General features: G+C 40.8%; 7 non-coding genes across 7 annotated transcripts; all 7 read right to left on the bottom strand.

Moving 5' to 3' along the window:
• Window positions 1-1,930: 1,930 nt before the first annotated feature.
• trnaa-agc (transfer RNA alanine (anticodon AGC)) lies at window positions 1,931-2,003 on the bottom strand. Its single transcript has one exon. It is a non-coding gene; the product is annotated as a tRNA-Ala (tRNA).
• A 4,751-nt stretch (window positions 2,004-6,754) lies between these two features.
• Window positions 6,755-6,827, bottom strand: trnaa-agc (transfer RNA alanine (anticodon AGC)). The gene has a single exon. It is a non-coding gene; the product is annotated as a tRNA-Ala (tRNA).
• A 5,382-nt stretch (window positions 6,828-12,209) lies between these two features.
• Window positions 12,210-12,282, bottom strand: trnaa-agc (transfer RNA alanine (anticodon AGC)). The gene has a single exon. It is a non-coding gene; the product is annotated as a tRNA-Ala (tRNA).
• Window positions 12,283-14,295: 2,013 nt separating this feature from the next.
• On the bottom strand, window positions 14,296-14,368 carry trnaa-agc (transfer RNA alanine (anticodon AGC)). The gene has a single exon. It is a non-coding gene; the product is annotated as a tRNA-Ala (tRNA).
• Window positions 14,369-17,019: 2,651 nt separating this feature from the next.
• On the bottom strand, window positions 17,020-17,092 carry trnaa-agc (transfer RNA alanine (anticodon AGC)). Its single transcript has one exon. It is a non-coding gene; the product is annotated as a tRNA-Ala (tRNA).
• Window positions 17,093-19,431: 2,339 nt separating this feature from the next.
• Window positions 19,432-19,504, bottom strand: trnaa-agc (transfer RNA alanine (anticodon AGC)). Its single transcript has one exon. It is a non-coding gene; the product is annotated as a tRNA-Ala (tRNA).
• Window positions 19,505-21,843: 2,339 nt separating this feature from the next.
• trnaa-agc (transfer RNA alanine (anticodon AGC)) lies at window positions 21,844-21,916 on the bottom strand. Its single transcript has one exon. It is a non-coding gene; the product is annotated as a tRNA-Ala (tRNA).
• Between the last annotated feature and the right edge of the window lie 1,625 nt (window positions 21,917-23,541).

Raw genomic sequence — 23,541 nt, 5'->3', positions numbered from 1 at the left:
GAGGACAGCCTTCCAGTAGAATAAATAAGAGTCACAGCTCCCAACATTTACTAACAAATGAACAGCTACTAAATCAAAGATCTGTCTCATAAACTACACATGTGCCTACATGTGATAACCAAAGGGGATTTTTGCATTACCCCAAGCGACCACATAATTTGTCCCTTTAATTGAAGTAATAATTCGGTGGTTTGGTGGGATTTCCTAAATTCCAGTGTGTTTCTGCTTGCCACAACAAAGTCAAAAGAGAGAATGAACTGGCACACAGACTAAGATATTAGGACCTGTTTAGTAGCAAACAGAAGGCTGTCCATCATATCGCAAAGCCATTATGACAAGGGCTCCTCCTCCCCTGTAGGATAAATAATAATAATTATGATTTATTCTATATAGCACTTTTCATTACACACAGAATCTCAAAGTAGCTTTAAAAACTCAAATAAACTCAAGGTGATCTGGTACATACTTGGCCGATGGCTTCCAAAGCTTCAGATGATAATAATAAGATGGAGAGTGATGGAGTCTGTAGTTAGAGAGGAGTTGAGGCAGTTCACTTCAGATACTTAGCTTGCACTTGTATGTGCTAGAGAACTGTGCTACATACCAATTATTTTCAATATGTATAAATATAGAGATAGAAATATATGTATGACTCCTGCTCTTTTTGTTTTACCTTTTAATAAATCACTTAAATGGGGATCCCTCTTAATGGTTCATGAGTAATTTGGTATTGTTCGGCATGTTTAACGTTACCTGCCTAAGTACCTTAGATCGCAAGCCCATAATTAGTCAATATGGCTGACTGGCTAGCTACTAGTACTGTTAACTAGCCAGATAGCAACAAAGCATTGTTAGCTAGCTAATGTAACCATGAAGAATTGACATCTATCTTACATATTATTTGTTTTAGGTCATTTTTGTCCTGTTTAGCTATCTAGCTAGCTAAATTGTTACGATTCACATATCTAGCTGATAATTGTGACGTCAAACGTTTGCTTTGTGTATATCTTGATTCGTCTATTGTTGCCATTGTCCTGGCTGGAAGGAGGTTCAGTGAATGGAGCTGTGAAGCGTGAGGGGGAGTGCGAGTGCTTCTTAAATGTATTGCTTTATGCATTCTCCTCACTCGCGTCCACACAAAAACGTACTCAAGAGAACGGAGTGGAGAATACAATCGGAGCATGAGTGTGGAGCATGGTAGTATGTTTGGAAAAACACCCCTAGAGTTTGAGAGCTACAAGCCCCCACTCACCCAGTAATTTTTGAACTGTCCCTAAATTATCCTATTAAAACACTACATGGGAAATACGTCATGAACTCACAACAATTGAAAGTGCAGAGTATAAAACAGTACTTAGCCTAATATATTATGAACAGCCACGATAGCGTCGTCTACTGTTTGGTCTATTTTGAATCAAATTTTCAACTCGCCACCACACTCTACGTATTTCCCACTGGTGTTTCCCAACTGCAGTCCTCAGGTTGCCCCAGCAACACACATTCACATTTTAGAGCCAGACAAGCACGCTTGATTCTATTTGTTTACTAATCCTTCGATTAGTTAAATCAGTCCAGAGCTACAACAACAATGTGTGCTGATTGAACCAAACTAAATAGTTGGAGGATGCGGGCATCGATCCAGCTACCTCTCGCATGCTAAGCAAGCGCTCTACCATTTGAGCTAATCCCCCTGTGCCTCCAACAAGAAGTATGAAATCTCAATGACCGCACTGCCAAATCCCTCGTCCATAAGAAAGGATACTTTTTAACAAGTATGCTTGCTTCAGCTGTCTAAAAGTATTTTTCATGGTAGTTCAGTAAAGGTGGAAGTAGTGACTGCAGTAAGCCCAGTGGTGGAAATAGTTGTATTGTTGGGTTAGTATCCAGAGCTACAACAACAATGTGTGCTGATTGAACCAAACTAAATAGTTGGAGGATGCGGGCATCGATCCCGCTACCTCTCGCATGCTAAGCGAGTGCTCTACCATTTGAGCTAATCCCCCTGTGCCTCCAACAAGAAGTATGAAATCTCAATGACCGCACTGCCAAATCCCTCATCCATAAGAAAGGATACTTTTTAACAAGTATGCTTGCTTCAGCTGTCTAAAAGTATTTTTCATGGTAGTTCAGTAAAGGTTGAAGTAGTGATAGGAGTAAGCCCAGTGGTGGAAATAGTTGTATTGTTGGGTTAGTATCCAGAGCTACAACAACAATGTGTGCTGATTGAACCAAACTAAATAGTTGCAGGATGCAGGCATCGATCCCGCTACCTCTCACATGCTAAGCGAACGCTCTACCATTTGAGCTAATCCCCCTGTGCATCCAACAAGAAGTATGAAATCTCAATGACCACACTGCCAAATCCCTCGTCCATAAGTAAGGATACTTTTTAAAAAGTATGCTTGCTTCAGCTGTCTAAAAGTATTTTTCATGGTAGTTCAGTAAAGGTGGAAGTAGTGACTGCAGTAAGCCCAGTGGTGGAAATAGTTGTATTGTTGGGTTAGTGAGTTTTGGGTGTATGATAGCAGAAAAACCTGCGAGTCTGGAGTTCCCCCTGCTGGCTGTCTGTGGAATAACATTAGGATCAGTTGATCGTGGGGAAATGCATGTTAGTCGCCCGAAACATGGTCACTGTTTTCCTGTCTTTTGTCGTGCTTATGCTCACTGCGTCTCAGTGGATCGCTCCAAGGCCTTTCTACTGTAAGCAGAGGAGAGGACAGCCTTCCAGTAGAATAAATAAGAGTCACAGCTCCCAACATTTACTAACAAATGAACAGCTACTAAATCAAAGATCTGTCTCATAAACTACACATGTGCCTACATGTGATAACCAAAGGGGATTTTTGCATTACCCCAAGCGACCACATAATTTGTCCCTTTAATTGAAGTAATAATTTGGTGGTTTGGTGGGATTTCCTAAATTCCAGTGTGTTTCTGCTTGCCACAACAAAGTCAAAAGAGAGAATGAACTGGCACACAGACTAAGATATTAGGACCTGTTTAGTAGCAAACAGAAGGCTGTCCATCATATCGCAAAGCCATTATGACAAGGGCTCCTCCTCCCCTGTAGGATAAATAATAATAATTATGATTTATTCTATATAGCACTTTTCATTACACACAGAATCTCAAAGTAGCTTTAAAAACTCAAATAAACTCAAGGTGATCTGGTACATACTTGGCCGATGGCTTCCAAAGCTTCAGATGATAATAATAAGATGGAGAGTGATGGAGTCTGTAGTTAGAGAGGAGTTGAGGCAGTTCACTTCAGATACTTAGCTTGCACTTGTATGTGCTAGAGAACTGTGCTACATACCAATTATTTTCAATATGTATAAATATAGAGATAGAAATATATGTATGACTCCTGCTCTTTTTGTTTTACCTTTTAATAAATCACTTAAATGGGGATCCCTCTTAATGGTTCATGAGTAATTTGGTATTGTTCGGCATGTTTAACGTTACCTGCCTAAGTACCTTAGATCGCAAGCCCATAATTAGTCAATAGGGCTGACTGGCTAGCTACTAGTACTGTTAACTAGCCAGATAGCAACAAAGCATTGTTAGCTAGCTAATGTAACCATGAAGAATTGACATCTATCTTACATATTATTCGTTTTAGGTCATTTTTGTCCTGTTTAGCTATCTGGCTAGCTAAATTGTTACGATTCACATATCTAGCTGATAATTGTGACGTCAAACGTTTGCTTTGTGTATATCTTGATTCGTCTATTGTTGCCATTGTCCTGGCTGGAAGGAGGTTCAGTGAATGGGGCTGTGAAGCGTAAGGTAATACAGTAGGGGGAGTGCGAGTGCTTCTTAAATGTATTGCTTTATGCATTCTCCTCACTCGCGTCCACACAAAAACGTACTCAAGAGAACGGAGTGGAGAATACAATCGGAGCATGAGTGTGGAGCATGGTAGTATGTTTGGAAAAACACCCCTAGAGTTTGAGAGCTACAAGCCCCCACTCACCCAGTAATTTTTGAACTGTCCCTAAATTATCCTATTAAAACACTACATGGGAAATACGTCATGAACTCACAACAATTGAAAGTGCAGAGTATAAAACAGTACTTAGCCTAATATATTATGAACAGCCACGATAGCGTCGTCTACTGTTTGGTCTATTTTGAATCAATATTTCAACTCGCCACCACACTCTACGTATTTCCCACTGGTGTTTCCCAACTGCAGTCCTCAGGTTGCCCCAGCAACACACATTCACATTTTAGAGCCAGAAAAGTACGCTTGATTCAATTTGTTTACTAATCCTTCGATTAGTTAAATCAGTCCAGAGCTACAACAACAATGTGTGCTGATTGAACCAAACTAAATAGTTGGAGGATGCGGGCATCGATCCTGCTACCTCTCGCATGCTAAGCAAGCGCTCTACCATTTGAGCTAATCCCCCTGTGCCTCCAACAAGAAGTATGAAATCTCAATGACCGCACTGCCAAATCCCTCGTCCATAAGAAAGGATACTTTTTAACAAGTATGCTTGCTTCAGCTGTCTAAAAGTATTTTTCATGGTAGTTCAGTAAAGGTGGAAGTAGTGACTGCAGTAAGCCCAGTGGTGGAAATAGTTGTATTGTTGGGTTAGTATCCAGAGCTACAACAACAATGTGTGCTGATTGAACCAAACTAAATAGTTGGAGGATGCGGGCATCGATCCCGCTACCTCTCGCATGCTAAGCGAGTGCTCTACCATTTGTGCTAATCCCCCTGTGCCTTCAAGAAGAAGTATGAAATCTCAATGACCGCACTGCCAAATCCCTCGTCCATAAGTAAGGATACTTTTTAAAAAGTATGCTTGCTTCAGCTGTCTAAAAGTATTTTTCATGGTAGTTCAGTAAAGGTGGAAGTAGTGACTGCAGTAAGCCCAGTGGTGGAAATAGTTGTATTGTTGGGTTAGTGAGTTTTGGGTGTATGATAGCAGAAAAACCTGCGAGTCTGGAGTTCCCCCTGCTGGCTGTCTGTGGAATAACATTAGGATCAGTTGATCGTGGGGAAATGCATGTTAGTCGCCCGAAACATGGTCACTGTTTTCCTGTCTTTTGTCGTGCTTATGCTCACTGCGTCTCAGTGGATCGCTCCAAGGCCTTTCTACTGTAAGCAGAGGAGAGGACAGCCTTCCAGTAGAATAAATAAGAGTCACAGCTCCCAACATTTACTAACAAATGAACAGCTACTAAATCAAAGATCTGTCTCATAAACTACACATGTGCCTACATGTGATAACCAAAGGGGATTTTTGCATTACCCCAAGCGACCACATAATTTGTCCCTTTAATTGAAGTAATAATTTGGTGGTTTGGTGGGATTTCCTAAATTCCAGTGTGTTTCTGCTTGCCACAACAAAGTCAAAAGAGAGAATGAACTGGCACACAGACTAAGATATTAGGACCTGTTTAGTAGCAAACAGAAGGCTGTCCATCATATCGCAAAGCCATTATGACAAGGGCTCCTCCTCCCCTGTAGGATAAATAATAATAATTATGATTTATTCTATATAGCACTTTTCATTACACACAGAATCTCAAAGTAGCTTTAAAAACTCAAATAAACTCAAGGTGATCTGGTACATACTTGGCCGATGGCTTCCAAAGCTTCAGATGATAATAATAAGATGGAGAGTGATGGAGTCTGTAGTTAGAGAGGAGTTGAGGCAGTTCACTTCAGATACTTAGCTTGCACTTGTATGTGCTAGAGAACTGTGCTACATACCAATTATTTTCAATATGTATAAATATAGAGATAGAAATATATGTATGACTCCTGCTCTTTTTGTTTTACCTTTTAATAAATCACTTAAATGGGGATCCCTCTTAATGGTTCATGAGTAATTTGGTATTGTTCGGCATGTTTAACGTTACCTGCCTAAGTACCTTAGATCGCAAGCCCATAATTTGTCAATAGGGCTGACTGGCTAGCTACTAGTACTGTTAACTAGCCAGATAGCAACAAAGCATTGTTAGCTAGCTAATGTAACCATGAAGAATTGACATCTATCTTACATATTATTCGTTTTAGGTCATTTTTGTCCTGTTTAGCTATCTGGCTAGCTAAATTGTTACTATTCACATATCTAGCTGATAATTGTGACGTCAAACGTTTGCTTTGTGTATATCTTGATTCGTCTATTGTTGCCATTGTCCTGGCTGGAAGGAGGTTCAGTGAATGGGGCTGTGAAGCGTGAGGTAATACAGTAGGGGGAGTGCGAGTGCTTCTTAAATGTATTGCTTTATGCATTCTCCTCACTCGCGTCCACACAAAAACGTACTCAAGAGAACGGAGTGGAGAATACAATCGGAGCATGAGTGTGGAGCATGGTAGTATGTTTGGAAAAACACCCCTAGAGTTTGAGAGCTACAAGCCCCCACTCACCCAGTAATTTTTGAACTGTCCCTAAATTATCCTATTAAAACACTACATGGGAAATACGTCATGAACTCACAACAATTGAAAGTGCAGAGTATAAAACAGTACTTAGCCTAATATATTATGAACAGCCACGATAGCGTCGTCTACTGTTTGGTCTATTTTGAATCAATATTTCAACTCGCCACCACACTCTACGTATTTCCCACTGGTGTTTCCCAACTGCAGTCCTCAGGTTGCCCCAGCAACACACATTCACATTTTAGAGCCAGACAAGCACGCTTGATTCAATTTGTTTACTAATCCTTCGATTAGTTAAATCAGTCCAGAGCTACAACAACAATGTGTGCTGATTGAACCAAACTAAATAGTTGGAGGATGCGGGAATCGATCCCGCTACCTCTCGCATGCTAAGCGAGCGCTCTACCATTTGAGCTAATCCCCCTGTGCCTCCAACAAGAAGTATGAAATCTCAATGACCGCACTGCCAAATCCCTCGTCCATAAGAAAGGATACTTTTTTAACAAGTATGCTTGCTTCAGCTGTCTAAAAGTATTTTTCATGGTAGTTCAGTAAAGGTGGAAGTAGTGACTGCAGTAAGCCCAGTGGTGGAAATAGTTGTATTGTTGGGTTAGTATCCAGAGCTACAACAACAATGTGTGCTGATTGAACCAAACTAAATAGTTGCAGGATGCAGGCATCGATCCCGCTACCTCTCACATGCTAAGCGAACGCTCTACCATTTGAGCTAATCCCCCTGTGCCTCCAACAAGAAGTATGAAATCTCAATGACCGCTCTGACAAATCCCTCGTCCATAAGAAAGGATACTTTTTAACAAGTATGCTTGCTTCAGCTGTCTAAAAGTATTTTTCATGGTAGTTCAGTAAAGGTTGAAGTAGTGATAGGAGTAAGCCCAGTGGTGGAAATAGTTGTATTGTTGGGTTAGTATCCAGAGCTACAACAACAATGTGTGCTGATTGAACCAAACTAAATAGTTGGAGGATGCGGGCATCGATCCCACTACCTCTCGCATGCTAAGCAAGCGCTCTACCATTTGAGCTAATCCCCCTGTTGCATCCAACAAGAAGTATGAAATCTCAATGACCACACTGCCAAATCCCTCGTCCATAAGTAAGGATACTTTTTAAAAAGTATGCTTGCTTCAGCTGTCTAAAAGTATTTTTCATGGTAGTTCAGTAAAGGTGGAAGTAGTGACAGCAGTAAGCCCAGTGGTGGAAATAGTTGTATTGTTGGGTTAGTGAGTTTTGGGTGTATGATAGCAGAAAAACCTGCGAGTCTGGAGTTCCCCCTGCTGGCTGTCTGTGGAATAACATTAGGATCAGTTGATCGTGGGGAAATGCATGTTAGTCGCCCGAAACATGGTCACTGTTTTCCTGTCTTTTGTCGTGCTTATGCTCACTGCGTCTCAGTGGATTGCTCCAAGGCCTTTCTACTGTAAGCAGAGGAGAGGACAGCCTTCCAGTAGAATAAATAAGAGTCACAGCTCCCAACATTTACTAACAAATGAACAGCTACTAAATCAAAGATCTGTCTCATAAACTACACATGTGCCTACATGTGATAACCAAAGGGGATTTTTTGCATTACCCCAAGCGACCACATAATTTGTCCCTTTAATTGAAGTAATAATTCGGTGGTTTGGTGGGATTTCCTAAATTCCAGTGTGTTTCTGCTTGCCACAACAAAGTCAAAAGAGAGAATGAACTGGCACACAGACTAAGATATTAGGACCTGTTTAGTAGCAAACAGAAGGCTGTCCATCATATCGCAAAGCCATTATGACAAGGGCTCCTCCTCCCCTGTAGGATAAATAATAATAATTATGATTTATTCTATATAACACTTTTCATTACACACAGAATCTCAAAGTAGCTTTAAAAACTCAAATAAACTCAAGGTGATCTGGTACATACTTGGCCGATGGCTTCCAAAGCTTCAGATGATAATAATAAGATGGAGAGTGATGGAGTCTGTAGTTAGAGAGGAGTTGAGGCAGTTCACTTCAGATACTTAGCTTGCACTTGTATGTGCTAGAGAACTGTGCTACATACCAATTATTTTCAATATGTATAAATATAGAGATAGAAATATATGTATGACTCCTGCTCTTTTTGTTTTACCTTTTAATAAATCACTTAAATGGGGATCCCTCTTAATGGTTCATGAGTAATTTGGTATTGTTCGGCATGTTTAACGTTACCTGCCTAAGTACCTTAGATCGCAAGCCCATAATTAGTCAATAGGGCTGACTGGCTAGCTACTAGTACTGTTAACTAGCCAGATAGCAACAACGCATTGTTAGCTAGCTAATGTAACCATGAAGAATTGACATCTATCTTACATATTATTCGTTTTAGGTCATTTTTGTCCTGTTTAACTATCTGGCTAGCTAAATTGTTACGATTCACATATCTAGCTGATAATTGTGACGTCAAACGTTTGCTTTGTGTATATCTTGATTTGTCTATTGTTGCCATTGTCCTGGCTGGAAGGAGGTTCAGTGAATGGGGCTGTGAAGCGTGAGGTAATACAGTAGGGGGAGTGCGAGTGCTTCTTAAATGTATTGCTTTATGCATTCTCCTCACTCGCGTCCACACAAAAACGTACTCAAGAGAACGGAGTGGAGAATACAATCGGAGCATGAGTGTGGAGCATGGTAGTATGTTTGGAAAAACACCCCTAGAGTTTGAGAGCTACAAGCCCCCACTCACCCAGTAATTTTTGAACTGTCCCTAAATTATCCTATTAAAACACTACATGGGAAATACGTCATGAACTCACAACAATTGAAAGTGCAGAGTATAAAACAGTACTTAGCCTAATATATTATGAACAGCCACGATAGCGTCGTCTACTGTTTGGTCTATTTTGAATCAATATTTCAACTCGCCACCACACTCTACGTATTTCCCACTGGTGTTTCCCAACTGCAGTCCTCAGGTTGCCCCAGCAACACACATTCACATTTTAGAGCCAGACAAGCACGCTTGATTCAATTTGTTTACTAATCCTTCGATTAGTTAAATCAGTCCAGAGCTACAACAACAATGTGTGCTGATTGAACCAAACTAAACAGTTGGAGGATGCAGGTATTGATCCCGCTACCTCTCGCATGCAAAGCGAGCGCTCCACCATTTGAGCTAATCCCCCTGTGCCTCCAACAAGAAGTATGAAATCTCAATGACCGCACTGCCAAATCCCTCGTCCATAAGTAAGGATACTTTTTAAAAAGTATGCTTGCTTCAGCTGTCTAAAAGTATTTTTCATGGTAGTTCAGTAAAGGTGGAAGTAGTGACTGCAGTAAGCCCAGTGGTGGAAATAGTTGTATTGTTGGGTTAGTGAGTTTTGGGTGTATGATAGCAGAAAAACCTGCGAGTCTGGAGTTCCCCCTGCTGGCTGTCTGTGGAATAACATTAGGATCAGTTGATCGTGGGGAAATGCATGTTAGTCGCCCGAAACATGGTCACTGTTTTCCTGTCTTTTGTCGTGCTTATGCTCACTGCGTCTCAGTGGATCGCTCCAAGGCCTTTCTACTGTAAGCAGAGGAGAGGACAGCCTTCCAGTAGAATAAATAAGAGTCACAGCTCCCAACATTTACTAACAAATGAACAGCTACTAAATCAAAGATCTGTCTCATAAACTACACATGTGCCTACATGTGATAACCAAAGGGGATTTTTTGCATTACCCCAAGCGACCACATAATTTGTCCCTTTAATTGAAGTAATAATTCGGTGGTTTGGTGGGATTTCCTAAATTCCAGTGTGTTTCTGCTTGCCACAACAAAGTCAAAAGAGAGAATGAACTGGCACACAGACTAAGATATTAGGACCTGTTTAGTAGCAAACAGAAGGCTGTCCATCATATCGCAAAGCCATTATGACAAGGGCTCCTCCTCCCCTGTAGGATAAATAATAATAATTATGATTTATTCTATATAACACTTTTCATTACACACAGAATCTCAAAGTAGCTTTAAAAACTCAAATAAACTCAAGGTGATCTGGTACATACTTGGCCGATGGCTTCCAAAGCTTCAGATGATAATAATAAGATGGAGAGTGATGGAGTCTGTAGTTAGAGAGGAGTTGAGGCAGTTCACTTCAGATACTTAGCTTGCACTTGTATGTGCTAGAGAACTGTGCTACATACCAATTATTTTCAATATGTATAAATATAGAGATAGAAATATATGTATGACTCCTGCTCTTTTTGTTTTACCTTTTAATAAATCACTTAAATGGGGATCCCTCTTAATGGTTCATGAGTAATTTGGTATTGTTCGGCATGTTTAACGTTACCTGCCTAAGTACCTTAGATCGCAAGCCCATAATTAGTCAATAGGGCTGACTGGCTAGCTACTAGTACTGTTAACTAGCCAGATAGCAACAACGCATTGTTAGCTAGCTAATGTAACCATGAAGAATTGACATCTATCTTACATATTATTCGTTTTAGGTCATTTTTGTCCTGTTTAACTATCTGGCTAGCTAAATTGTTACGATTCACATATCTAGCTGATAATTGTGACGTCAAACGTTTGCTTTGTGTATATCTTGATTTGTCTATTGTTGCCATTGTCCTGGCTGGAAGGAGGTTCAGTGAATGGGGCTGTGAAGCGTGAGGTAATACAGTAGGGGGAGTGCGAGTGCTTCTTAAATGTATTGCTTTATGCATTCTCCTCACTCGCGTCCACACAAAAACGTACTCAAGAGAACGGAGTGGAGAATACAATCGGAGCATGAGTGTGGAGCATGGTAGTATGTTTGGAAAAACACCCCTAGAGTTTGAGAGCTACAAGCCCCCACTCACCCAGTAATTTTTGAACTGTCCCTAAATTATCCTATTAAAACACTACATGGGAAATACGTCATGAACTCACAACAATTGAAAGTGCAGAGTATAAAACAGTACTTAGCCTAATATATTATGAACAGCCACGATAGCGTCGTCTACTGTTTGGTCTATTTTGAATCAATATTTCAACTCGCCACCACACTCTACGTATTTCCCACTGGTGTTTCCCAACTGCAGTCCTCAGGTTGCCCCAGCAACACACATTCACATTTTAGAGCCAGACAAGCACGCTTGATTCAATTTGTTTACTAATCCTTCGATTAGTTAAATCAGTCCAGAGCTACAACAACAATGTGTGCTGATTGAACCAAACTAAACAGTTGGAGGATGCAGGTATTGATCCCGCTACCTCTCGCATGCAAAGCGAGCGCTCCACCATTTGAGCTAATCCCCCTGTGCCTCCAACAAGAAGTATGAAATCTCAATGACCGCACTGCCAAATCCCTCGTCCATAAGAAAGGATACTTTTTAACAAGTATGCTTGCTTCAGCTGTCTAAAAGTATTTTTCATGGTAGTTCAGTAAAGGTTGAAGTACTGATAGGAGTAAGCCCAGTGGTGGAAATAGTTGTATTGTTGGGTTAGTATCCAGAGCTACAACAACAATGTGTGCTGATTGAACCAAACTAAATAGTTGGAGGATGCAGGCATCGATCCCGCTACCTCTCACATGCTAAGCGAGCGCTCTACCATTTGAGCTAATCCCCCTGTGCCTCCAACAAGAAGTATGAAATCTCAATGACCGCACTGCCAAATCCCTCGTCCATAAGAAAGGATACTTTTTATTAACAAGTATGCTTGCTTCAGCTGTCTAAAAGTATTTTTCATGGTAGTTCAGTAAAGGTTGAAGTAGTGATAGGAGTAAGCCCAGTGGTGGAAATAGTTGTATTGTTGGGTCAGTATCCAGAGCTACAACAACAATGTGTGCTGATTGAACCAAACTAAATAGTTGGAGGATGCGGGCATCGATCCCGCTACCTCTCGCATGCTAAGCGAGCGCTCTACCATTTGAGCTAATCCCCCTGTTGCATCCAACAAGAAGTATGAAATCTCAATGACCACACTGCCAAATCCCTCGTCCATAAGTAAGGATACTTTTTAAAAAGTATGCTTGCTTCAGCTGTCTAAAAGTATTTTTCATGGTAGTTCAGTAAAGGTGGAAGTAGTGACTGCAGTAAGCCCAGTGGTGGAAATAGTTGTATTGTTGGGTTAGTGAGTTTTGGGTGTATGATAGCAGAAAAACCTGCGAGTCTGGAGTTCCCCCTGCTGGCTGTCTGTGGAATAACATTAGGATCAGTTGATCGTGGGGAAATGCATGTTAGTCGCCCGAAACATGGTCACTGTTTTCCTGTCTTTTGTCGTGCTTATGCTCACTGCGTCTCAGTGGATCGCTCCAAGGCCTTTCTACTGTAAGCAGAGGAGAGGACAGCCTTCCAGTAGAATAAATAAGAGTCACAGCTCCCAACATTTACTAACAAATGAACAGCTACTAAATCAAAGATCTGTCTCATAAACTACACATGTGCCTACATGTGATAACCAAAGGGGATTTTTGCATTACCCCAAGCGACCACATAATTTGTCCCTTTAATTGAAGTAATAATTCGGTGGTTTGGTGGGATTTCCTAAATTCCAGTGTGTTTCTGCTTGCCACAACAAAGTCAAAAGAGAGAATGAACTGGCACACAGACTAAGATATTAGGACCTGTTTAGTAGCAAACAGAAGGCTGTCCATCATATCGCAAAGCCATTATGACAAGGGCTCCTCCTCCCCTGTAGGATAAATAATAATAATTATAATTTATTCTATATAGCACTTTTCATTACACACAGAATCTCAAAGTAGCTTTAAAAACTCAAATAAACTCAAGGTGATCTGTTACATACTTGGCCGATGGCTTCCAAAGCTTCAGATGATAATAATAAGATGGAGAGTGATGGAGTCTGTAGTTAGAGAGGAGTTGAGGCAGTTCACTTCAGATACTTAGCTTGCACTTGTATGTGCTAGAGAACTGTGCTACATACCAATTATTTTCAATATGTATAAATATAGAGATATAAATATATGTATGACTCCTGCTCTTTTTGTTTTACCTTTTAATAAATCACTTAAATGGGGATCCCTCTTAATGGTTCATGAGTAATTTGGTATTGTTCGGCATGTTTAACGTTACCTGCCTAAGTACCTTAGATCGCAAGCCCATAATTAGTCAATAGGGCTGACTGGCTAGCTACTAGTACTGTTAACTAGCCAGATAGCAACAAAGCATTGTTAGCTAGCTAATGTAACCATGAAGAATTGACATCTATCTTACATATTATTCGTTTTAGGTCATTTTTGTCCTGTTTAGCTATCTGGCTAGCTAAATTGTTACGATTCACATATCTAGCTGATAATTGTGACGTCAAACGTTTGCTTTGTGTATATCTTGATTCGTCTATTGTTGCCATTGTCCTGGCTGGAAGGAGCTGTGAAGCGTGAGGTAATACAGTAGGGGGAGTGCGAGTGCTTCTTAAATGTATTGCTTTATGCATTCTCCTCACTCGCGTCCACACAAAAACGTACTCAAGAGAACGGAGTGGAGAATACAATCGGAGCATGAGTGTGGAGCATGGTAGTATGTTTGGAAAAACACCCCTAGAGTTTGAGAGCTACAAGCCCCCACTCACCCAGTAATTTTTGAACTGTCCCTAAATTATCCTATTAAAACACTACATGGGAAATACGTCATGAACTCACAACAATTGAAAGTGCAGAGTATAAAACAGTACTTAGCCTAATATATTATGAACAGCCACGATAGCGTCGTCTACTGTTTGGTCTATTTTGAATCAATATTTCAACTCGCCACCACACTCTACGTATTTCCCACTGGTGTTTCCCAACTGCAGTCCTCAGGTTGCCCCAGCAACACACATTCACATTTTAGAGCCAGACAAGCACGCTTGATTCAATTTGTTTACTAATCCTTCGATTAGTTAAATCAGTCCAGAGCTACAACAACAATGTGTGCTGATTGAACCAAACTAAATAGTTGGAGGATGCGGGAATCGATCCCGCTACCTCTCGCATGCTAAGCGAGCGCTCTACCATTTGAGCTAATCCCCCTGTGCCTCCAACAAGAAGTATGAAATCTCAATGACCGCACTGCCAAATTCCTCGTCCATAAGAAAGGATACTTTTTAACAAGTATGCTTGCTTCAGCTGTCTAAAAGTATTTTTCATGGTAGTTCAGTAAAGGTTGAAGTAGTTATAGGAGTAAGCCCAGTGGTGGAAATAGTTGTATTGTTGGGTTAGTATCCAGAGCTACAACAACAATGTGTGCTGATTGAACCAAACTAAGTAGTTGGAGGATGCGAGCATCGATCCCGCTACCTCTCGCATGCTAAGCGAGCGCTCTACCATTTGAGCTAATCCCCCTGTGCATCCAACAAGAAGTATGAAATCTCAATGACCACACTGCCAAATCCCTCGTCCATAAGTAAGGATACTTTTTAAAAAGTATGCTTGCTTCAGCTGTCTAAAAGTATTCTTCATGGTAGTTCAGTAAAGGTGGAAGTAGTGACTGCAGTAAGCCCAGTGGTGGAAATAGTTGTATTGTTGGGTTAGTGAGTTTTGGGTGTATGATAGCAGAAAAACCTGCGAGTCTGGAGTTCCCCCTGCTGGCTGTCTGTGGAATAACATTAGGATCAGTTGATCGTGGGGAAATGCATGTTAGTCGCCCGAAACATGGTCACTGTTTTCCTGTCTTTTGTAGTGCTTATGCTCACTGCGTCTCAGTGGATCGCTCCAAGGCCTTTCTACTGTAAGCAGAGGAGAGGACAGCCTTCCAGTAGAATAAATAAGAGTCACAGCTCCCAACATTTACTAACAAATGAACAGCTACTAAATCAAAGATCTGTCTCATAAACTACACATGTGCCTACATGTGATAACCAAAGGGGATTTTTGCATTACCCCAAGCGACCACATAATTTGTCCCTTTAATTGAAGTAATAATTCGGTGGTTTGGTGGGATTTCCTAAATTCCAGTGTGTTTCTGCTTGCCACAACAAAGTCAAAAGAGAGAATGAACTGGCACACAGACTAAGATATTAGGACCTGTTTAGTAGCAAACAGAAGGCTGTCCATCATATCGCAAAGCCATTATGACAAGGCCTCCTCCTCCCCTGTAGGATAAATAATAATAATTATGATTTATTCTATATAGCACTTTTCATTACACACAGAATCTCAAAGTAGCTTTAAAAACTCAAATAAACTCAAGGTGATCTGGTACATACTTGGCCGATGGCTTCCAAAGCTTCAGATGATAATAATAAGATGGAGAGTGATGGAGTCTGTAGTTAGAGAGGAGTTGAGGCAGTTCACTTCAGATACTTAGCTTGCACTTGTATGTGCTAGAGAACTGTGCTACATACCAATTATTTTCAATATGTATAAATATAGAGATAGAAATATATGTATGACTCCTGCTCTTTTTGTTTTACCTTTTAATAAATCACTTAAATGGGGATCCCTCTTAATGGTTCATGAGTAATTTGGTATTGTTCGGCATGTTTAACGTTACCTGCCTAAGTACCTTAGATCGCAAGCCCATAATTAGTCAATAGGGCTGACTGGCTAGCTACTAGTACTGTTAACTAGCCAGATAGCAACAAAGCATTGTTAGCTAGCTAATGTAACCATGAAGAATTGACATCTATCTTACATATTATTCGTTTTAGGTCATTTTTGTCCTGTTTAGCTATCTGGCTAGCTAAATTGTTACGATTCACATATCTAGCTGATAATTGTGACGTCAAACGTTTGCTTTGTGTATATCTTGATTCGTCTATTGTTGCCATTGTCCTGGCTGGAAGGAGGTTCAGTGAATGGGGCTGTGAAGCGTGAGGTAATACAGTAGGGGGAGTGCGAGTGCTTCTTAAATGTATTGCTTTATGCATTCTCCTCACTCGCGTCCACACAAAAACGTACTCAAGAGAACGGAGTGGAGAATACAATCGGAGCATGAGTGTGGAGCATGGTAGTATGTTTGGAAAAACACCCCTAGAGTTTGAGAGCTACAAGCCCCCACTCACCCAATAATTGTTGAACTGTCCCTAAATGATCCTATTAAAACACTACATGGGAAATACGTCATGAACTCACAACAATTGAAAGTGCAGAGTATAAAACAGTACTTAGCCTAATATATTATGAACAGCCACGATAGCGTCGTCTACTGTTTGGTCTATTTTGAATCAATATTTCAACTCGCCACCACACTCTACGTATTTCCCACTGGTGTTTCCCAACTGCAGTCCTCAGGTTGCCCCAGCAACACACATTCACATTTTAGAGCCAGACAAGCACGCTTGATTCAATTTGTTTACTAATCCTTCGATTAGTTAAATCAGTCCAGAGCTACAACAACAATGTGTGCTGATTGAACCAAACTAAATAGTTGGAGGATGCAGGCATCGATCCCGCTACCTCTCGCATGCTAAGCGAGCGCTCTACCATTTGAGCCAATCCCCCTGTGCCTCCAACAAGAAGTATGAAATCTCAATGACCACACTGCCAAATCCCTCGTCCATAAGAAAGGATACTTTTTAACAAGTATGCTTGCTTCAGCTGTCTAAAAGTATTTTTCATGGTAGTTCAGTAAAGGTTGAAGTAGTTATAGGAGTAAGCCCAGTGGTGGAAATAGTTGTATTGTTGGGTTAGTATCCAGAGCTACAACAACAATGTGTGCTGATTGAACCAAACCAAGTAGTTGGAGGATGCGGGCATCGATCCCGCTACCTCTCGCATGCTAAGCGAGCGCTCTACCATTTGAGCTAATCCCCCTGTGCATCCAACAAGAAGTATGAAATCTCAATGACCACACTGCCAAATCCCTCGTCCATAAGTAAGGATACTTTTTAAAAAGTATGCTTGCTTCAGCTGTCTAAAAGTATTCTTCATGGTAGTTCAGTAAAGGTGGAAGTAGTGACTGCAGTAAGCCCAGTGGTGGAAATAGTTGTATTGTTGGGTTAGTGAGTTTTGGGTGTATGATAGCAGAAAAACCTGCGAGTCTGGAGTTCCCCCTGCTGGCTGTCTGTGGAATAACATTAGGATCAGTTGATCGTGGGGAAATGCATGTTAGTCGCCCGAAACATGGTCACTGTTTTCCTGTCTTTTGTCGTGCTTATGCTCACTGCGTCTCAGTGGATCGCTCCAAGGCCTTTCTACTGTAAGCAGAGGAGAGGACAGCCTTCCAGTAGAATAAATAAGAGTCACAGCTCCCAACATTTACTAACAAATGAACAGCTACTAAATCAAAGATCTGTCTCATAAACTACACATGTGCCTACATGTGATAACCAAAGGGGATTTTTGCATTACCCCAAGCGACCACATAATTTGTCCCTTTAATTGAAGTAATAATTTGGTGGTTTGGTGGGATTTCCTAAATTCCAGTGTGTTTCTGCTTGCCACAACAAAGTCAAAAGAGAGAATGAACTGGCACACAGACTAAGATATTAGGACCTGTTTAGTAGCAAACAGAAGGCTGTCCATCATATCGCAAAGCCATTATGACAAGGGCTCCTCCTCCCCTGTAGGATAAATAATAATAATTATTATTTATTCTATATAGCACTTTTCATTACACACAGAATCTCAAAGTAGCTTTAAAAACTCAAATAAACTCAAGGTGATCTGGTACATACTTGGCAGATGGCTTCCAAAGCTTCAGATGATAATAATAAGATGGAGAGTGATGGAGTCTGTAGTTAGAGAGGAGTTGAGGCAGTTCACTTCAGATACTTAGCTTGCACTTGTATGTGCTAGAGAACTGTGCTACATACCAATTATTTTCAATATGTATAAATATAGAGATAGAAATATATGTATGACTCCTGCTCTTTTTGTTTTACCTTTTAATAAATCACTTAAATGGGGATCCCTCTTAATGGTTCATGAGTAATTTGGTATTGTTCGGCATGTTTAACGTTACCTGCCTAAGTACCTTAGATCGCAAGCCCATAATTAGTCAATAGGGCTGACTGGCTAGCTACTAGTACTGTTAACTAGCCAGATAGCAACAAAGCATTGTTAGCTAGCTAATGTAACCATGAAGAATTGACATCTATCTTACATATTATTCGTTTTAGGTCATTTTTGTCCTGTTTAGCTATCTGGCTAGCTAAATTGTTACGATTCACATATCTAGCTGATAATTGTGACGTCAAACGTTTGCTTTGTGTATATCTTGATTCGTCTATTGTTGCCATTGTCCTGGCTGGAAGGAGGTTCAGTGAATGGGGCTGTGAAGCGTGAGGTAATACAGTAGGGGGAGTGCGAGTGCTTCTTAAATGTATTGCTTAATGCATTCTCCTCACTCGCGTCCACACAAAAACGTACTCAAGAGAACGGAGTGGAGAATACAATCGGAGCATGAGTGTGGAGCATGGTAGTATGTTTGGAAAAACACCCCTAGAGTTTGAGAGCTACAAGCCCCCACTCACCCAATAATTGTTGAACTGTCCCTAAATGATCCTATTAAAACACTACATGGGAAATACGTCATGAACTCACAACAATTGAAAGTGCAGAGTATAAAACAGTACTTAGCCTAATATATTATGAACAGCCACGATAGCGTCGTCTACTGTTTGGTCTATTTTGAATCAATATTTCAACTCGCCACCACACTCTACGTATTTCCCACTGGTGTTTCCCAACTGCAGTCCTCAGGTTGCCCCAGCAACACACATTCACATTTTAGAGCCAGACAAGCACGCTTGATTCAATTTGTTTACTAATCCTTCGATTAGTTAAATCAGTCCAGAGCTACAACAACAATGTGTGCTGATTGAACCAAACTAAATAGTTGGAGGATGCAGGCATCGATCCCGCTACCTCTCGCATGCTAAGCGAGCGCTCTACCATTTGAGCCAATCCCCCTGTGCCTCCAACAAGAAGTATGAAATCTCAATGACCACACTGCCAAATCCCTCGTCCATAAGAAAGGATACTTTTTAACAAGTATGCTTGCTTCAGCTGTCTAAAAGTATTTTTCATGGTAGTTCAGTAAAGGTTGAAGTAGTTATAGGAGTAAGCCCAGTGGTGGAAATAGTTGTATTGTTGGGTTAGTATCCAGAGCTACAACAACAATGTGTGCTGATTGAACCAAACTAAGTAGTTGGAGGATGCGGGCATCGATCCCGCTACCTCTCGCATGCTAAGCGAGCGCTCTACCATTTGAGCTAATCCCCCTGTGCATCCAACAAGAAGTATGAAATCTCAATGACCACACTGCCAAATCCCTCGTCCATAAGTAAGGATACTTTTTAAAAAGTATGCTTGCTTCAGCTGTCTAAAAGTATTCTTCATGGTAGTTCAGTAAAGGTGGAAGTAGTGACTGCAGTAAGCCCAGTGGTGGAAATAGTTGTATTGTTGGGTTAGTGAGTTTTGGGTGTATGATAGCAGAAAAACCTGCGAGTCTGGAGTTCCCCCTGCTGGCTGTCTGTGGAATAACATTAGGATCAGTTGATCGTGGGGAAATGCATGTTAGTCGCCCGAAACATGGTCACTGTTTTCCTGTCTTTTGTCGTGCTTATGCTCACTGCGTCTCAGTGGATCGCTCCAAGGCCTTTCTACTGTAAGCAGAGGAGAGGACAGCCTTCCAGTAGAATAAATAAGAGTCACAGCTCCCAACATTTACTAACAAATGAACAGCTACTAAATCAAAGATCTGTCTCATAAACTACACATGTGCCTACATGTGATAACCAAAGGGGATTTTTGCATTACCCCAAGCGACCACATAATTTGTCCCTTTAATTGAAGTAATAATTTGGTGGTTTGGTGGGATTTCCTAAATTCCAGTGTGTTTCTGCTTGCCACAACAAAGTCAAAAGAGAGAATGAACTGGCACACAGACTAAGATATTAGGACCTGTTTAGTAGCAAACAGAAGGCTGTCCATCATATCGCAAAGCCATTATGACAAGGGCTCCTCCTCCCCTGTAGGATAAATAATAATAATTATTATTTATTCTATATAGCACTTTTCATTACACACAGAATCTCAAAGTAGCTTTAAAAACTCAAATAAACTCAAGGTGATCTGGTACATACTTGGCAGATGGCTTCCAAAGCTTCAGATGATAATAATAAGATGGAGAGTGATGGAGTCTGTAGTTAGAGAGGAGTTGAGGCAGTTCACTTCAGATACTTAGCTTGCACTTGTATGTGCTAGAGAACTGTGCTACATACCAATTATTTTCAATATGTATAAATATAGAGATAGAAATATATGTATGACTCCTGCTCTTTTTGTTTTACCTTTTAATAAATCACTTAAATGGGGATCCCTCTTAATGGTTCATGAGTAATTTGGTATTGTTCGGCATGTTTAACGTTACCTGCCTAAGTACCTTAGATCGCAAGCCCATAATTAGTCAATAGGGCTGACTGGCTAGCTACTAGTACTGTTAACTAGCCAGATAGCAACAAAGCATTGTTAGCTAGCTAATGTAACCATGAAGAATTGACATCTATCTTACATATTATTCGTTTTAGGTCATTTTTGTCCTGTTTAGCTATCTGGCTAGCTAAATTGTTACGATTCACATATCTAGCTGATAATTGTGACGTCAAACGTTTGCTTTGTGTATATCTTGATTCGTCTATTGTTGCCATTGTCCTGGCTGGAAGGAGGTTCAGTGAATGGGGCTGTGAAGCGTGAGGTAATACAGTAGGGGGAGTGCGAGTGCTTCTTAAATGTATTGCTTAATGCATTCTCCTCACTCGCGTCCACACAAAAACGTACTCAAGAGAACGGAGTGGAGAATACAATCGGAGCATGAGTGTGGAGCATGGTAGTATGTTTGGAAAAACACCCCTAGAGTTTGAGAGCTACAAGCCCCCACTCACCCAATAATTGTTGAACTGTCCCTAAATGATCCTATTAAAACACTACATGGGAAATACGTCATGAACTCACAACAATTGAAAGTGCAGAGTATAAAACAGTACTTAGCCTAATATATTATGAACAGCCACGATAGCGTCGTCTACTGTTTGGTCTATTTTGAATCAATATTTCAACTCGCCACCACACTCTACGTATTTCCCACTGGTGTTTCCCAACTGCAGTCCTCAGGTTGCCCCAGCAACACACATTCACATTTTAGAGCCAGACAAGCACGCTTGATTCAATTTGTTTACTAATCCTTCGATTAGTTAAATCAGTCCAGAGCTACAACAACAATGTGTGCTGATTGAACCAAACTAAATAGTTGGAGGATGCAGGCATCGATCCCGCTACCTCTCGCATGCTAAGCGAGCGCTCTACCATTTGAGCCAATCCCCCTGTGCCTCCAACAAGAAGTATGAAATCTCAATGACCACACTGCCAAATCCCTCGTCCATAAGAAAGGATACTTTTTAACAAGTATGCTTGCTTCAGCTGTCTAAAAGTATTTTTCATGGTAGTTCAGTAAAGGTTGAAGTAGTTATAGGAGTAAGCCCAGTGGTGGAAATAGTTGTATTGTTGGGTTAGTATCCAGAGCTACAACAACAATGTGTGCTGATTGAACCAAACTAAGTAGTTGGAGGATGCGGGCATCGATCCCGCTACCTCTCGCATGCTAAGCGAGCGCTCTACCATTTGAGCTAATCCCCCTGTGCATCCAACAAGAAGTATGAAATCTCAATGACCACACTGCCAAATCCCTCGTCCATAAGTAAGGATACTTTTTAAAAAGTATGCTTGCTTCAGCTGTCTAAAAGTATTCTTCATGGTAGTTCAGTAAAGGTGGAAGTAGTGACTGCAGTAAGCCCAGTGGTGGAAATAGTTGTATTGTTGGGTTAGTGAGTTTTGGGTGTATGATAGCAGAAAAACCTGCGAGTCTGGAGTTCCCCCTGCTGGCTGTCTGTGGAATAACATTAGGATCAGTTGATCGTGGGGAAATGCATGTTAGTCGCCCGAAACATGGTCACTGTTTTCCTGTCTTTTGTCGTGCTTATGCTCACTGCGTCTCAGTGGATCGCTCCAAGGCCTTTCTACTGTAAGCAGAGGAGAGGACAGCCTTCCAGTAGAATAAATAAGAGTCACAGCTCCCAACATTTACTAACAAATGAACAGCTACTAAATCAAAGATCTGTCTCATAAACTACACATGTGCCTACATGTGATAACCAAAGGGGATTTTTGCATTACCCCAAGCGACCACATAATTTGTCCCTTTAATTGAAGTAATAATTCGGTGGTTTGGTGGGATTTCCTAAATTCCAGTGTGTTTCTGCTTGCCACAACAAAGTCAAAAGAGAGAATGAACTGGCACACAGACTAAGATATTAGGACCTGTTTAGTAGCAAACAGAAGGCTGTCCATCATATCGCAAAGCCATTATGACAAGGGCTCCTCCTCCCCTGTAGGATAAATAATAATTATTATTATTTATTCTATATAGCACTTTTCATTACACACAGAATCTCAAAGTAGCTTTAAAAACTCAAATAAACTCAAGGTGATCTGGTACATACTTGGCAGATGGCTTCCAAAGCATCAGATGATAATAATAAGATGGAGAGTGATGGAGTCTGTAGTTAGAGAGGAGTTGAGGCAGTTCACTTCAGATACTTAGCTTGCACTTGTATGTGCTAGAGAACTGTGCTACATACCAATTATTTTCAATATGTATAAATATAGAGATAGAAATATATGTATGACTCCTGCTCTTTTTGTTTTACCTTTTAATAAATCACTTAAATGGGGATCCCTCTTAATGGTTCATGAGTAATTTGGTATTGTTCGGCATGTTTAACGTTACCTGCCTAAGTACCTTAGATCGCAAGCCCATAATTAGTCAATAGGGCTGACTGGCTAGCTACTAGTACTGTTAACTAGCCAGATAGCAACAAAGCATTGTTAGCTAGCTAATGTAACCATGAAGAATTGACATCTATCTTACATATTATTCGTTTTAGGTCATTTTTGTCCTGTTTAGCTATCTGGCTAGCTAAATTGTTACGATTCACATATCTAGCTGATAATTGTGACGTCAAACGTTTGCTTTGTGTATATCTTGATTCGTCTATTGTTGCCATTGTCCTGGCTGGAAGGAGGTTCAGTGAATGGGGCTGTGAAGCGTGAGGTAATACAGTAGGGGGAGTGCGAGTGCTTCTTAAATGTATTGCTTAATGCATTCTCCTCACTCGCGTCCACACAAAAACGTACTCAAGAGAACGGAGTGGAGAATACAATCGGAGCATGAGTGTGGAGCATGGTAGTATGTTTGGAAAAAC

The sequence above is a fragment of the Oncorhynchus mykiss genome, chromosome 25 (assembly GCF_057628025.1).
Source record: "Oncorhynchus mykiss isolate SJ-2025 chromosome 25, ASM5762802v1, whole genome shotgun sequence".
Lineage (NCBI taxonomy): Eukaryota > Metazoa > Chordata > Actinopteri > Salmoniformes > Salmonidae > Oncorhynchus > Oncorhynchus mykiss.
The sequence above is the reverse complement of the archived record's forward strand: the minus strand, read 5'-3'. Positions and strand labels throughout refer to the sequence as shown.